We start from the raw sequence: 17212 nt of genomic DNA on the forward strand, positions 1-17212 counted from the left end.
AATTTAAAGATCTCTCCACAGGTGTTCAAGATCTGGCCTCATTACTGGCCACTTCAGAACTCCCCAGCACTTTGTTTCCATCCATTTCTGGGTGCTTCTTGAAGTGTGTTTGAGGTCATTGTCTTGCTGGAAGACCCATGCGACTTTGGACGCAAACGCAGCTCCAGCTTTCTGACACTGGTCACTATATTGTGACCCAAAATCGTTTGGTGATCGTTGGATTTCATGAAGCCTTGCACACAGTCAAGGCAACCAGTGCCATGGGCTGCGAAACGACCACAAAACATCTTTGAACTTCCACTATATTGATTGTTCTGTGTTATTTTCTTCGTAGTCCTCATTCCATTTTCATTAAAATGATGTGCTTTATCAAAAAGCACTATCTTGGTCTCAACTATCCACAAGCTTTCCCAGAATGACTTTAGACTACTCAAGTACTTTTGGGCAAACTGTAGTGTAGCTTTCTTATGTCTCTGTATCAGGAGTGGGGTCCTCCTGGGTCTCCTACCATAGCCTTTCATTTCATTCAAATGTCGACAGGCAGTTTGCACTGACACTGATGCACCCTGAGCCTGCTGGACAGCTTGAATTTCTTTGTAACTTGATTGGGACTGCATATCCACTGCCTTGCGCTACAACCTTTTATCAATTTTTCTCGTACAAGGAGACCGTGCCATGGGTTGTAAACTTCTTTATTATGCTGCGCACCATGGATAAAGGAACATAAAGATCACTGGAGATCGAATTGTAGCCATGAGATTGTTGATATTTTTCAACAATTCTGGTTCTCAAATCCTCAGACAGTTCTCTTCTCCTCTTTCTGTTCTCCCTGCACAGAGTGGCGCACACACACATAAAAGATGCAAAGACTGAGTCAACTTTTCCCCTGTTTATCTGGCTTCAGGTGTGATTTTCATATTGCCCACACCTGTTACTTGGCACATCACTTGCCAGAAACATAATTGGTCACCCACAAATTTGGAAAGGTACCAAAAATGTTGTCTGGCTCATTTTTGGGATTTGCTGTATTTTTCTCGTGGTGTTTTTTTTTTTTTTTTTTTGTATTTCAATACACAGAAAGGAAATAAGCATGTGTATAACAAAACGTGTAGTTGCAATCATTTTCTTGAAGAAATACTTTTTGAACAATCTCAAGGTGTCCAGCACTTTCAACCATGACTGTGTATGTGTGTGTGTGTGTGTGTATATGTATGTGTATATATATATATATATATATATATATATATATATATATATATATATATATATATATATATATATATATATATATATATATATATATATATATATTTACACATTTTTCTGTATTTTCAGGACTATGAAAATTGTACATTCACACTGAAGGCATCAAAACTATGAATTAACACATGTGGAATTATATACTTAACAAAAAAGTGGGAAACAACTGAAAATGTCTTATATTCTAGGTTCTTCAAAGTAGCCACCTTTTGCTTTGATGACTGCTTTGCACACTCTTGGCATTCTCTTGATGAGCATAATACAAATTCTAACAATCTATTCAGCAGGACTATCAGTTGTGTATCCACCAGACTTCTGCTCAACACAACTGATGGTCCCAACCCCATTTATAAGGCAAGAAATCCCACTTATTAAACCTAACAGGGCACACCCGTGAATTGAAAACCATTCCCAGTGACTACCTCTTGAAGCTCATCAAGAGAATGCCAAGAGTGTGCAAAGCAGTCATCAAAGCAAAAGGTGGCTACTTTGAAGAACCTGAAATATAAGACATAATTTCAGTTGTTTCACACTTTTTTGTTAAGTATATAATTCCACATGTTAATTCATAGTTTTGAAGCCTTCAGTGTGAATATACAATTTTCAAAGTCATCAAAATACAGAAAAATCTTTAAATGTGGTGTGTCCAAACTTTTGGTCTGTACTGTATGTATGTACAGTATATGTATGTGTATCTTGTGTGTATGCAGTATGCACGTTATATGTATGTACGGTATATGTATGTTCTCTCCGTGTTTGCGTGGGTTTCTGCCGGGTACTCCGGTTTCCTCCCACATTCCAAAGACATACTGATAGGGAATTTAGATTGTGAGCCCCATCGGGGACAGCTATGATAATGTGTGTAAAGCGCTGCGGAATATGTTAGCGCTATATAAAAATAAAGATTATTATATGTATGTGTATCTGTGTATGCACGGTATATGTATGTACTGTATATGTATGTGTATTTGGGTGTATTTTTGGTATATGTATGTACGTTGTATGTGTGTAAATTGATCCTTCACGGTTGACTCAGTGATTTCCAAATTAATCTATGGGGCGTTGCCGGCAACTGAAAATGACCAGATGGAGACTCGTGCCTCTGTATGGGGGATCGAGCAGATCTCTGGCCCCCGTTTATTGAGTATGAGTTTTCATAGTCATAGAAATTATACTTCACACCTTTGCGCTTAAGCAATGCCCGTCGTTTCTTGGCAGAGTACACTAGTGGATTGAAACCATCTTCAATTTCTGCATTGGTCATGTCAATATCTTCATCACAGATGTCATCTATGCTGAGGTTATTAGCCTTTTCTGACTCTATTGTACCATTCTTTGTAAACTAAAAGCAAAGAAAAAAAATACATACAATTAAGTACATTGAAATATTATATAAGTTATAGGTACATAGGAGCAAAAATGCCTAGTCTAGAAAAAATAAAGTTATAATTGGGCATTTAAAGGGTTTGCCTGGGATCTTCGAAATTTGCCCAACAGCGGGACACTTAAAAGGGTTGTCTGACCTTAAAGTAACTGCAGACTTGTAACCTATGTGACTGAAGACTTGTAAATTCTCACATGAAGAGCACTGTGAGGATTGTCCGGTGTTGGAAGCATTGGGCACATGACCACAAGTATGTGATTTGCATACATGCAGTCCCATGCCAACTAGATGGGTGCAGCCTCGCTCATTACAAGTGTATGGAGCATGGCAAGACAGTCTAGTTGGAATGTGACCGGTAGTATGCAAATCACATACTTGCTGTCACATAACCACCCTCTCCTTGCACCGGAAAATCCCCACCGTGCATAGTGCACACAATGTGAGGATTCACAAGTCGGCAGGAACCAGCCTGTATACCAACAAACAATGCAGCTAGGATGCATAACAAGTGACTGACTGCATTGGTCACTGCTGCAGGACCAGTGACTATCAGAGGTAATTGATCAGCTAATAACTTACATTACTTAACAGCTACAATTTCTTTTTTGCCACATGCAGAGACAAAACTACTATACTATTAAAATATATTTTTAAATTGTAAACCTACCATATTCTTTAAAGCCAAGAGCTTTTTTTCTTTTAAACATTCCATGAGTTTCTCCCTACGCCGTATCAACTGTTCCCTGGAAAACTCTTCCAATGTGAACTGTTGACTGCAGCTGTGTTTTTGCCTCATGCCCAGAGTGCATCCGCCCCGACTTGGCACGCTTGTGAAACCTTGGCATCGTTGGAAATAGAAGACAATCACCCGATCAAAATGAACCTGGTTCTTCTTAGCCCTTTTTGCAGTCTTTAAGATGGATATTGCTGTAAACAAAATAACATCCATCAATACATGAATAAGGATCCACACATTTTACGCCAAAGCACCTTTGTCTGTCGCCAAACGGAAAATACCCAACTGTAAACATTAGACCGAAGGGGGAGAGCCTCAAGAATAAAAGTTGAGCGATCGCTCTTGAGGGATATACTGTATATACATGACTTGAACGCACTGAGCTTACAGATTTAAAGCCAAAGAGGAAAGGTCTCAGTGTTTACTCAGTTGGTGAAGAGTTGACATCTTCACTGCTGCTTTTACGGAAACTATGCAGATTATTTAAAGCCCAGTTTACTGTGATACAGCACAACAGCTGGGATACGAGGAGCAAGCGGCCGAGTCTAAGAAAATCCTGGCCACTATCCATTAGCTTTGTATGCTTAGGAGCTGCACATAAGAACATAAAAAGTCATAGTGAGAATGTAGAATGTAAGTCCGCAAGGACAGGGTCCTCTCCCCTCTGTACCAGTATGTCACTGTAAACGATAACTATAACCCTGTATGTAAACCCTTCTCATGTACAGCACCATGGAATTAATGGTGCTATATAAATAAATAATAATAATAATAATAATAACCAATCAGCATAAGAACACGCTCACAGCTCTTAACCTATAAGAATGCAGGAAAAACTTAACCCGTGAGGATACAGGAAAAAACGGAAACTACATATATGGTTGTGTCTTTTTGGCATAAAAGAACATATTAGCTGGTGTCTCAAAGTCTTGTATAGCGATACACCCCCAAGTCTCTTATCTGGCTCGAGGTAGAACACTCAAGGTCTTTATACCAATTATGAACCATAGCCTAGTTGAATAACAGGCTTGTGAAAAACAAGATAAAGTTACTTCATGGCAGCTGTAACCTTTTACCTAATAAATAACAGAATTTATCTTTAACCAACAAGAAAATGGAGTCAAAGCACAAAATGGAGAATCTTACATAATTTGTTCCTTCACATTCCCCCCTAGATAAATTTTGTTAAGTAATGTTCAGCATCAGAGATACTATCCCAAGCTATATGCTCGAGGGGTACTGGTCTTCACATGACTGGTGCCATGTTACCAGCCACGGCTGTTGCAGCGTACCCGTCCCCCCTGTATACTAGAATTTACGAATAACAATTATTGATGACGGTGGTGGGGATCTTTTGAAGATAACCATTCGCTTGGCTTCAACATCTTCATCAGGTAACTTTGTGAAATCGGTGTAGAGAAGAGCAGGGGTGGCAACGCTTTTGGTATCATCATCACTAGCTATCCTAGTGCAGAATTTTCTAATACATACAGAAATACACCAAAGAACAAGTTTTAGTATTACATGACAAGGATAAAGGCAGCGATGTGTAACAAACTTTGCAAGATTCCAGCTCTCCAGCTCCCAAGTCCCTCAAACCAATTGGCTGGATTAAGAAAGGAGGTGTCTGCCCACCAACTGTCCTTATTACGGTCATTGTCTTTATCATATTAATCTCTGAGTCTTTCAATATCCTCTAACTTTAACTTTAGAGTACTATTGGGATCTATATAAGGCTACGTTCACATTTGTGGCTTTGGACGCAGCGTCGTGGACGCAACGCACGACGCACGAAAGACGCAGGTAGAACGCATGCATTTTTGACGCATGTGTTCAACCCTTTTTTAATATATAGGGTCTTTTCAGTGTCTCTATTTTTAAAGTAAAGAACGCATGCATCCTACAACGCACAACAACGCAAGTACTTGCGTCTTCTGCGTTGCCAATACAATTCAATGGAGGTTTTGAAGCTTCGACGACGCAAATACAACGCAAGTTCGACATAAGCGGTTTTTAAAAATTTTGGGCGCAGAAAAAATGCAACATGTTGCGTTTGCAGCGCACTGCCAGGTGCGTCGAAAGGACGCATGCGTCGCAAAACGCACCGAAACGCATGAAAACGAACGCACATGCGTCCCCAATGTTAAAGATAGGGAAGCATGACGCGTGCGTTGTTTTGCGGCGACGCTGCTGCGTCCAAAGCCGCAAATGTGAACGTAGCCTAATAACAGCATGCGGGTCCAATAACCTGACACATACCACCCTGTGCTGCTGTTAAGTAGTCCAGTACTACAGCATATTGATTAGTGACTATGATAAGTTAGTTTTGGACAGCAACAGTAGTATTAAGTATATCCAATATATCCCCAAATTTGATCATCTAGATAGTCTGTGGCCCTAACCAATTTATCCCACATTTGTGTAATCATAGGGTAAATGAAAATAGAACTGACAATTTTATTGGCTATACCCATCTGTGCTACTAATCTTTCATGATATTATACAAACTTATTATTCAAGGATATTGGAGAATTTAGACTATATTATTATATGGAAATATGAAAAAGCAAAACATTATGTCCCCTTATTTGCTACTAGTCTGTTTGACCTGCTTGCAGTGCGATACGTTGATCCACTTCTGCCTTCCTTCCAGCTTTACTGACATAGGAGTAATGAGGAGGACTTGGTAGGGACCGTCATTCAAGGGTTCTAGTCTGTGTTTTCTGACTTAGCTTTTCACGACCATAAAACCACCAGACTTCAAGTTGTGACAAGTATCGGTTTCTGCTGAATCTGGAAGGGAAGAATAAACTAAAACATGGGTGTTAGCAACATTTTTACTAAGCTGAATAACATATTGAACAGCACGGTCAATTTCTTCTGGCAACTACTGCGACTGGAAATTTGCAACTGAGAACCTAGCACCAAACAATATCTCATATGGGGACAGGCCATGTTTTGCAATAGGGGTAGTACGAATGTGGTACAGTACAATGGGTAGGAGCTCTGGCCATGGAGCCGTAGTCTCCTGCATCATTTTGGTCAATTGTCCCTTCAGTGTGCCGTTCAGCCTCTCAATTTTCCCACTGGATTGTGGATAGTATGGAGGGCAGCAGTGGATCTAAGCATTGTCAGAACCTCCTGATACACATGAGAAGAAAAGACCGGGCCTTGGTCACTTTTGACAACTTCTGGAACACTATATCTGCATATAACTTCCATCACCAGTTTCTTTGCTGTGGTTTTTGCAGTCATGTTGTTAACGAGGAATGCTTCCGGCCAATTGGAGAACGTCGACAACCACCAGACAATATTCATACCTTCCAGACTTAGACAACGTGATGTGGTCCACCTGGAGCCTTTGGAAAGGATAGTCGGGCTTAGCAAGATGCTTCGGGGGTACACGTTGAAGTTGACCGGGATTGCAGGTCTGACAGATATTACATGCACAGTTGAGTGCTGTCAGGACTGTAGAAATACCTGGAGCCCAGTAGAATTTTTGTACCAGGGCTAGGGCCTGTTTTTTTTTTTTTTTTCCTCTGTGTGGGCCCATGTGCCCACGTGGCAATAGCAGGGTACATCCGCTTAGGGAGACACACAAGTTGGTCCTTTTTTCAGAGACCATTGTCCATACATGCTCCATGAGCTTTCCACTGCTTCACTTCTTCCTTTGGGGACATTCTCTGCATCGTCATTAAGCGGTCTCGCGGGGTCCGGCAGAAAACCTCAGTCTGTCGTGGATCATCAGGTTCCTGTAGAGTCAGTGTTTCTTGTAACTGTTTACGCTGAGAGCGTATGGTCACCATAGTTGGTATGGTTAGTTCAACAGGTAGGAGAGCAGCAGCTTTTGCTTGCATATCCGCAAAGGTGTTACTAACAGTCTGTGGACTGTTCCTAGGACCGTGCTACTTAACTTTGATAATGGCCACCTGGGTGGGTAATTTGATTGAGTCCATAAGGGTTTTAACAGCTTCAGCATTCTCCACTGGAGTCCCGCCGGTAGTAACAAACCCTAGATTGGCCCATAGGGCTCCGAAATCATGAGCAATACCAAATGCATACTGTGAGTCCGTGTATATATTAACCCGCCTGTCTTTGGCCAGAACACATACAGTAGACAGAGCCTGAAGTTCTATTTCTTGTGCTGACAGTGAGGGAGGGAGTGCAGCTGCGTGCACTACAGTGTCTTCCGTAGTAACAGCGTATCCTGCGTGGAATCTGCCAAAATCATCACCATATCTTGAACCGTCTTTCAGGGCATTGTAGACGGGTAGCATTATGCGGGATACGTCCGGTATCCACTGACGACAATAAGTACATAGTCCAAGAAAACGCTGGAGTTCAGTCTCATCTTTTGGGAAAGGAAGGGAGCTGACGGCTATTTTTCTTTCTTCTGTGAGGTGTCTGGCACCCTGAAGGAGACAGTGACCCAAAAATATCACTTGACCAAGGCAGAACTGAAGTTTCGAGGCCGAAACCCGGCAGTTCAGATCTGCCAGATACTTGAGGAGTCTAACAGTGGCAACAATGGCTTCCTGCTCTGTCCGTTCACACAACAAAAGATCAGCCACATACTAAAGCAGCGTGACATAGGGGTGATCTAACTGCCAGGGTAAAAGACACTCGCCCATATTTTTTGCAAACTGATTGGGACTGTTTTGGGCCCCTTACGATATAACTGTCCACGTCAATTGTCGTCCCTGATAAATGAATGCAAACAGAAACTGGCAATCTGGGTGTAATGGAATGCTGAAGAAGGCATTGACAAGGTCGATGACTGTGAACCAAGCAGCATCCTGAGGTATCTGGGACAAGAGAGTATGTGGATTAGGCACCACTGGTATTTCTAGAACAGTGGCTGCATTAACTGCCCGTAGGTCTTGTACCAGCCGGTACACAGGGGGTTGGCCGGGTGGGGTCTTTTTCTTAACGGAAAACAAGGGCGTGTTACATGGGGAAACACAGGGTACCATTATCGAGTAACGTTTGTATTTGACCCTTGAGGCCCCGCTCCTGATCATGTTTCAAAGGGTACTGATGGACTTTGGGAAAATGGGCACCAGGTTTGAGAAACACTTTTACTGGTTCTACAGGCATTATTGGGGGTGAATCTGGGCCTATCAGGGCCATCATAACCGTGGGAAGGGCATGTAAGATATACATCTCATTATGTCCATCTGCATAGGGGTTATATAACGTAAATACCATCTGACCATCATCTTGGAATTATATTCTGCAGCGGACCTGTGATAATAAATCTTCCTCCAGTAAATTTACCGGACATGAGGGAGAGATTACGAACTGAGCAGTAACCTCAGGTAAGGGGTCCCACAGGGATGGGTTTTGTAAGAGTATATTTATTGGGTCTGCCATCTACTCTAATTAAAACAAGCTCTTGATCTGAGAATTGACATGGCGGGGCTTGGGAGGGAGATTCCCAGACATAGGGTTAAAATGGATATTGGAGTATGGCACTGGATTTGTGTAAGGTGGGAGGAGGGCAGGAGCTGGAGTCTGGTGGGCCACTGATAAGGAATGGAGCTGCCTCCTTGCAGCTGGGGGGGGGGGGCTGAGATTCGAGCAGAAATCGCTGCAGCTACAGTTTTAACTGTTGATTTCCCTGTTGATGCAGAACGTGCTAAATTCTTCTGAAAACTTTTAATTACTTTTAATGCATCGTCTGGAGTGGAATTCTCGATGTCAGGTCTAACTGACATTATTGCCTCTTTCAATTCAGATTTAAGGCCGGACATCAAAGCTGCCACAAAAAGGTGTGAATGGGCTTTATTATACATTGAAAACCCCAAATCTTTAAACACTACCATAAGACGCCCATAGAACTTCTCGGCAGTCTCCCCCTTGTCCTGTGTGACATCTGTGAGGGAGGTAGCTTGGTCCGCTAGTCTATCTTGTGCCCAAACCTTTAAAGCATTACAGAAATCAACATCACTCTCATAGGTTCCCCCGTTCACATTATACATTATGCCACCCTCAATAATTGGAAAATACCCCTCTCCAGCCTTCACATGGGGTAAGTGTAACAGATCTCTCCGGGGAGTGGAATAAATCTCTCGATTCGCTGCTATTTGTCTATAGAAGGCCATGGGGGATGTTTCTGAATCGAGTAACTAAAGTAGGAGAGGTGGATACTCATAACCACTAGCAATACTAGGCATAGCAAGGACTGGTGCTGGCGGTGGCTGATATTAAGTGCTGTCAGCGTTTAGCAAGGGAAAGGTGGGGGGCTACAACTCCGGGTCTTCTTGCTTCACAATTGTAACAGACCTGTCTCCACTGAGAATTAGTAATTCTGCATACATCACAAATCCACCCGGCAGGATCATAGGGTGGGAGCGCACTGAGTTTTGGCATCCCAGGATATATTGGAGCTTTGGGGTTAAGGGGCACAGAGCTTACAGTCGGGAGAAGAGGCTTGATTTCCTGGGGAGGGACCTTATCATCTAGCAGGGAGACCCCCTGTTCCAGATCATCATTTTTAATTGTTTGTCTTTCTGACACATTATTCTCAATCGCTTTCTCAATACCTTCCTGCACCACAAAACATCCGGACTTTATCATAGGAGTAGACAGCTTTCCTTTTTCAACGTAGCAATACCAGAGACAATCAGAACTCACTTCCTCTCTTAATCCTTAATTTGCTATATATCAACCACTCAACTTGAAGCCAGTGAATCTTTTACCAATCTTTCAATTACACTGATAACCAAACAATCTCTTACAAATTTCCTTCTAAAACTAGGCACAATATTTTACCTTAAACTTAAAATATTTCTTTCTACTTTAATACAATATTGTACTATTGCTTCAAACAAAACACAGATCTCCCAGCATATACTACACAAGGATAGAAAATTCAGAGAGAACGCAGCTATGTGCCCCCTCCATACCAGAGACACAGAACAGATAAGAACATCACAGCATTCCTCAGCACAGAAAGAAAAAACAATAGCGCAGCGGTTTGTCCCCTCCCATCGGGTATCTTAAAAATTTCACACAGAAACGGAATACAGCAGTTCTCAGACTTAATTAATTTCTGCAAAACCTTCATCACACAATTAACATGCCAGAACACCTTCGAAAAACCAATGATTGAGAATATTTTCCCCATCTTTGGGCTAACAATATCAGATTCATCACACAAATTCAAAGGTTTTTTTTGTTCCACGAAAACTGATTCTCCTTTAGAGCTAAATATCCTTACTTAGTTGTGCACAATACCGAGAGGCCTTTATGGTTTGTTCCACTAGGTCTCTCTGTCCCCCGCTGGGACAACCCAAAAACGCAGTACTCAGTGAAAGGAGGAGGGCGTCTCAGACTTCCCTCCGGACACCTCTGGATATATATATATATACTGTATACTTCTATATATTCCTGAGTTACGTATCCTACCCAATCTTCGATCACCTCACCGTGCCTGATTCTAACAGTGATCAGGAATTCAGGATATTTTGACTATAAAGAGAATTACATCACTGGTCAATCCGGGGTGTCCGTCCCTTATGAGGTACGTTTCGAGCACTGGGCTCCCAACGAAACTACACCTCTATATGATTCCACCCAAAAATCACCCCACCATCGGGGACAAACCTCAGATCCTCTTTGCAGCACAAACACAGGAAAACCACACCTAACGGTCATTCTGGACAGTATAACTGCCAACTTACCGTGGTTGTTGTGGGGGATGATCAGTCCCAATTTTCCAGTGCCTGTGTCCGGTCCGAGGGTCCTTTGTCTTGTTGTCCTCCGGGGGGCAGAGGCATTCCTGTTTGGGGCCCCACGTTGAGCGCCAAGCTGTTGAGGGAGGATCTAAATTGATCCTTCATGGTTGACTCAGTGATTTCCAAATTAATCTATAGGGCGTTGCCGGCAACTGAAAATGACCAGACGGAGACTCGTGCCTCTGTATGGGGGATCAAGCAGATCTCTGGCCCCCGTTTATTGAGTATGAGTTTTCATAGTCATAGAAATTATACTTCAACCAATCAGCATAAGAACACGCTCACAGTTCTTAACCTATAAGAATGCAGGAAAAACTTAACCCATGAGGATACAGGGAAAAACGGAAACTACATATATGGTCGTGTCTTTTTGGCATAAAAGAACATATTAGCTTTTGTCTCAAAGTCTTGTATAGCAATACACCCCCAAGTCTCTTATCTGGCTCGAGTTAGAACACTCAAGGTCTTTATACCAATTATGAACCATAGGCTAGTTGAATAACAGGCTTGTGAAAAACAAGATAAAGTTACTTCATGGCAGCTGTAACCTTTTACCTAATAAATAACAGAATTTATCTTTAACCAACAAGAAAATGGAGTCAAAGCACAAAATGGAGAATCTTTCATAATTTGTTCCTTCACACTATGTGTGTATATAACTCTGTATGTACGGTAGGTGTGTGTATGCATGTAAGGTATGTGTATCTGTGTATGTACGGTATGTGTATCTGTGTATGTACGGTGTATGTATGTACTGTATGTGTGTGAATGTACGGTATATGCATGTGTATGTACGGTATGTGTATGTATGACTGTAGGTATGTCTATCTGTGTATGTATGGTATATGTATGTTTGCATATACTGTATTTGTATGTGTATCTGTGTGTAAGTACGGTGTACGGTATCATGTGTATGTACTGTATACAGTTATATGAAGAAGTTTGGGCACCCCTATTAATCTTATGCTTAATGTTTTATAAAAATTGTTTTTTTTTTTTGCAACAGCTATTTCAGTTTCATATATCTAATAACTGTTGGATACAGTAATGTTTCTGCCTTGAAATGAGCTTTATTGTGCTAACCGAAAATGTGCAATCTGCATTCACACAAAATTTGACAGGTGCATAAGTTTGGGCACCCCACCAGAAAAGTGACATTAATATTTAGTAGATCCTCCTTTTGTAAAAATAACAGCCTCTAGTCGCTTCCTGTAGCTTTTAATGAGTTCCTGGATGAAGGTATTTTTTTACCATTCCTCTTTAACCCCTTTTTGCCATTAGACGTACTATTGCGTCCATGTGGGGTGGGCTTTACTTCCCAAGGACGCAATAGTACGTCATATGCGATCGGCAGCGCTCACGGGGGGAGCGCCGCCGATCGCGGCCGGGTGTCAGCTGTTTATCGCAGCTGACATCCGGCACTATGTGCCAGGAGCGGTCACGGACCGCCCCCGGCACATTAACCCCCGGCACACCGCGATCAAAGATGATCGCGATGTGCCGGCGGTACAGGGAAGCACCGCGCAGGGAGGGGGCTCCCTGCGGGCTTCCCTGAGCCCCCCGCAGCAACGCGATGTGATCGCGTTGCTGCGAGGGTCTCACCTCCCTCCCTGCTCCCTCCAGCCCCGGATCCAAGATGGCCGCGGATCCGGGTCCTGCAGGGAGGGAGGTGGCTTCACAGAGCCTGCTCAGAGCAGGCACTGTGAAGGCTGCAGCGCTGCATGTCAGATCAGTGATCTGACAGAGTGCTGTGCAAACTGTCAGATCACTGATCTGTGATGTCCCCCCCTGGGACAAAGTAAAAAAGTAAAAAAAAAAAATTTCAAATGTGTAAAAAAAAAATAAAAAAAAATATTCCAAAATAATGAAAAAAAAAAAAATATTATTCCCATAAATACATTTCTTTATCTAAATAAAAAAAAACAAACAATAAAAGTACACATATTTAGTATCGCCGCGTCCGTAACGGCCCGACCTATAAAACTGGCCCACTAGTTAACCCCTTCAGTAAACACCGTAAGAAAAAAAAAGAAAACGAGGCAAAAAACAACGCTTTATTATCATACCGCCGAACAAAAAGTGGAATAACACGCGATCAAAAAGACAGATATAACTAACCATGGTACCGCTGAAAGCGTCATATTGTCCCGCAAAAAACTAGCCGCCATACAGCATCATCAGCAAAAAAATAAAAAAGTTATAGTCCTGAGAATAAAGCGATGCAAAAATAATTATTTTTTCTATAAAATAGTTTTTATCGTATAAAAGCGCCAAAACATAAAAAAAGATATAAATGAGGTGTCGCTGTAATCGAACTGACCCGAAGAATAAAACTGCTTCATCAATTTTACCAAACGCGGAACGGTATAAACGCCTCCCCCAAAAGAAAATCATGAATAGCTGGTTTTTGGTCATTCTGCCTCACAAAAATCGGAATAAAAAGCGATCAAAAAATGTCACGTGCCCGAAAATGTTACCAATAAAAACATCAACTCGTCCCGCAAAAAACAAGACCTCACATGACTCTGTGGACCAAAATATAGAAAAATTATAGCTCTCAAAATGTGGTAACGCAAAAAATATTTTTTGCAATAAAAAGCGTCTTTCAGTGTGTGACGGCTGCCAATCATAAAAATCCGCTAAAAAACCCGCTATAAAAGTAAATCAAACCCCCCTTCATCACTCCCTTAGTTAGGGAAAAATTAAAAAAATGTATTTATTTCCATTTTCCCATTAGGGCTAGGGTTAGAGCTAGGGCTAGGGCTAGGGCTAGGGTTAGGGCTAGGGTTAGGGCTAGGGTTAGGGCTAGGGTTAGGGCTAGGGTTAGGGCTAGGGCTAGGGTTAGGGCTAGGGTTAGGATTAGGGTTAGGGCTAGGGCTAGGGCTACAGTTTGGGTTGGGGCTAAAGTTACAGTTAGGGTTTAGATTACATTTACGGTTGGGAATAGGGTTGGGATTAGGGTTAGGGGTGTGTCAGGGTTAGAGGTGTGGTTAGGGTTACTGTTGGGATTAGGGTTAGGGATGTGTTTGGATTAGGGTTTCAGTTATAATTGGGGGGTTTCCACTGTTTAGGCACATCAGGGGCTCTCCAAACGCGACATGGCGTCCGATCTCAATTCCAGCCAATTCTGCGTTGAAAAAGTAAAACAGTGCTTCTTCCCTTCCGAGCTCTACCGTGTGCCCAAACAGGGGTTTACCCCAACATATGGGGTATCAGCGTACTCAGGACAAATTGTACAACAACTTTTGGGGTCCAATTTCTTCTCTTACCCTTGGGAAAATAAAAAATTGGGGGCAAAAAGATAATTTTTGTGAAAAAATATGATTTTTTATTTTTACGGTTCTACATTATAAACTTCTGTGAAGCACTTGGTGGGTCAAAGTGCTCACCACACCTCTAGATAAGCTCCTTAGGGGGTCTACTTTCCAAAATGGTGTCACTTGTGGGGGGTTTCAATGTTTAGCCACATCAGGGGCTCTCCAAACGAAACATGGCGTCCCATCTCAATTCCAGTCAATTTTGCATTGAAAAGTCAAATGGCACTCCTTCGCTTCTGAGCTCTGCCATGCACCCAAACAGTGGTTTACCCCCACATGTGGGGTATTGGCATACTCAGGACAAATTGTACAACAATGTTTGGGGTCCATTTTCTCCTGTTACCCTTGGTAAAATAAAACAAATTGGAGCTGAATTAAATTTTTTGTGAAAAAAGTTAAATGTTCATTTTTATTTAAACATTCAAAAAATTCCTGTGAAGCACCAGAAGGGTTAATAAACTTATTGAATATGGTTTTGAGCACCTTGAGGGGTGTAGTTTTTAGAATGGTGTCACACTTGGGTATTTTCTATCATATAGACCCCTCAAAATGACTTCAAATGAGATGTGGTCCCTAAAATAAAATGGTGTTGTAGAAATGAGAAATTGCTGGTCAACTTTTAACCCTTATAACTCCCTAAGAAAAAAAAATTTTGGTTCCAAAATTGTGCTGATGTAAAGTAGACATGTGGGAAATGTTACTTATTAAGTATTTTGTGTGACATATCTCTGTGATTTAATTGCATAAAAATTCAAAGTTGGAAAATTGCGAAATTTTCATAATTTTCGCCAAATTTCCGTTTTTTTCACAAATAAACGCAGGTACTATCAAATAATTTTTACCATTGTCATGAAGTACAATATGTCATGAGAAAACAATGTCAGAATCACCAGGATCCATTGAAGCGTTCCAGAGTTATAACCTCATAAAGGGACAGTGGTCAGAATTGTGAAAATTGGCCCGGTCATTAACGTGCAAACCACCCTTGGGGGTAAAGGGGTTAAAAAACAATTCCAGTTCAGTTAAGTTTGATGGTCGCCAAGCAGGGACAGCCCTCTTCAAATGATCCCACAGATGTTCAATGATATTCAGGTCTGGGGACTGGGATGGCCATTCCAGAACGGTGTAATTGTTCCTCTGCATGAATGCCTGAGTAGATTTGGAGCGGTGTTTTGGATCATTGTTTTGCTGAAAGATCCATCCCCTGCGTAACTTCAACTTTGTCACTGATTCATGAACATTATTGTCAAGAATCTGCTGATCCTGAGAGGAATCCATGTGTCCCTCAACTTTAACAAGATTCCCGGTGCCGGCATTGGCCACACAGCCCCAAAGCATGATGGAACCTCCACCAAATTTTACTGTGGGTAGCAAGTGTTTTTCTTGGAATACTGTGTTTTTTGGCCACCATGCATAACGCCTTTTTGTATGACCAAACAACTCAATCTTGGTTTCATCAGTCCACAGGACCTTCTTCCAAAAAGAAATTGGCTTCTCCAAATGTGCTTTTGCATACCTCAGCCGACTCTGTTTATGGCATGCTTGCAGAAACGGCTTCTTTCGCATCACTCTTCCATACAGCTTCTCCTTGTGCAAAGTGCGTTGTATAGTTGACTGAAATAGATTGGGGAACAGAAACCTGCAGTTCCAGCAAAGGTAATCGGTTTTTGACAATTATGAGAGACAATTACCTTTCACAACTGTTCCAGGACCCAACAAGAAGGGGGGCACTGCTAGACCTAATATTAACCAACAGGCCAGACCGCATATCAAATATAAGGGTTGGGGGTCACTTGGGAAATAGCGATCACAAAATAATAAGTTTTCATGTATCCTTTAAAAAGATGTGTAGTAGAGGGGTTACAAGGACACTAAACTTCAGGAGGGCAAATTTCCAACGGATGAGAGAGGATCTTGGTGCAATTAACTGGGACGATATCCTGAGACACAAAAATACACAAAGAAAATGGGAGACGTTTATTAGCATCCTGGATAGGACCTGTGCACAGTATATACCGTATGGGAATAAACATACTAGAAATAGGAGGAAACCAATATGGCTAAATAGAGTTGTAAGGGGCGCAATAAGTGACAAAAAGAAAGCATTTAGAGAATTAAAGGAAGTAGGTAGTGAGGAGGCATTAAATAAATACAGAAAATTAAATAAATTCTGTAAAAAGCAAATCAAGGCAGCAAAGATTGAGACAGAGAGACTCATTGCCAGAGAGAGTAAAAAATAATCCTAAAATATTCTTTAACTACATAAATAGTAAGAAACTAAAAAATGATAGTGTTGGCCCCCTTAAAAATAGTCTGGGTGAGATGGTGGATGAGGATGAGGAAAAAGCCAATATGCTAAATGACTTTTTTTCATCAGTATTTACACAAGAAAATCCCATGGCAGACAAAATGTCTAGTGATAAAAATTCCCAATTAAATGTCACCTGCTTAACCCAGCAGGAAGTGCGGCGGCGTCTAAAAATCACTAAAATTGACAAATCTCCGGGCCCGGATGGGATACACCCTCGAGTACTGCAGGAATTAAGTACAGTCATTGATAGACCATTATTTTTAATCTTTAAAGACTCCATAATAACAGGGTCTGTGCCGCAGGACTGGCGTATAGCAAATGTGGTGCCAATATTCAAAAAGGGAACAAAAACTGAACTCGGAAATTATAGGCCAGTAAGCTTAACCTCTACTGTGGGTAAAATCCTGGAGGGCATTCTAAGGGACGCTATACTGGAGTATCTGAAGAGGAATAACCTCATGACCC

The 17212-nt window shown here is 41.7% G+C and overlaps 1 protein-coding gene and 1 long non-coding RNA gene across 2 annotated transcripts in view; one reads left to right on the forward strand and one right to left on the reverse strand.

Annotated features, from left to right (window-relative positions):
- The window catches only part of HSD17B4 (hydroxysteroid 17-beta dehydrogenase 4), a 505871-nt gene that overhangs the window by 281260 nt on the left and 207399 nt on the right, over positions 1–17212 (forward strand). The gene's annotated exons all lie outside the window — the stretch shown is intronic.
- Positions 2361–3619, reverse strand: LOC138657681 (uncharacterized). The gene is made up of 2 exons (XR_011317134.1): positions 3312–3619; positions 2361–2602 (listed from the first exon to the last, which is right to left on the reverse strand). It is a non-coding gene; the product is annotated as an uncharacterized lncRNA (long non-coding RNA).

The sequence above is a fragment of the Ranitomeya imitator genome, chromosome 1 (assembly GCF_032444005.1).
Source record: "Ranitomeya imitator isolate aRanImi1 chromosome 1, aRanImi1.pri, whole genome shotgun sequence".
NCBI classification, from domain to species: domain Eukaryota; kingdom Metazoa; phylum Chordata; class Amphibia; order Anura; family Dendrobatidae; genus Ranitomeya; species Ranitomeya imitator.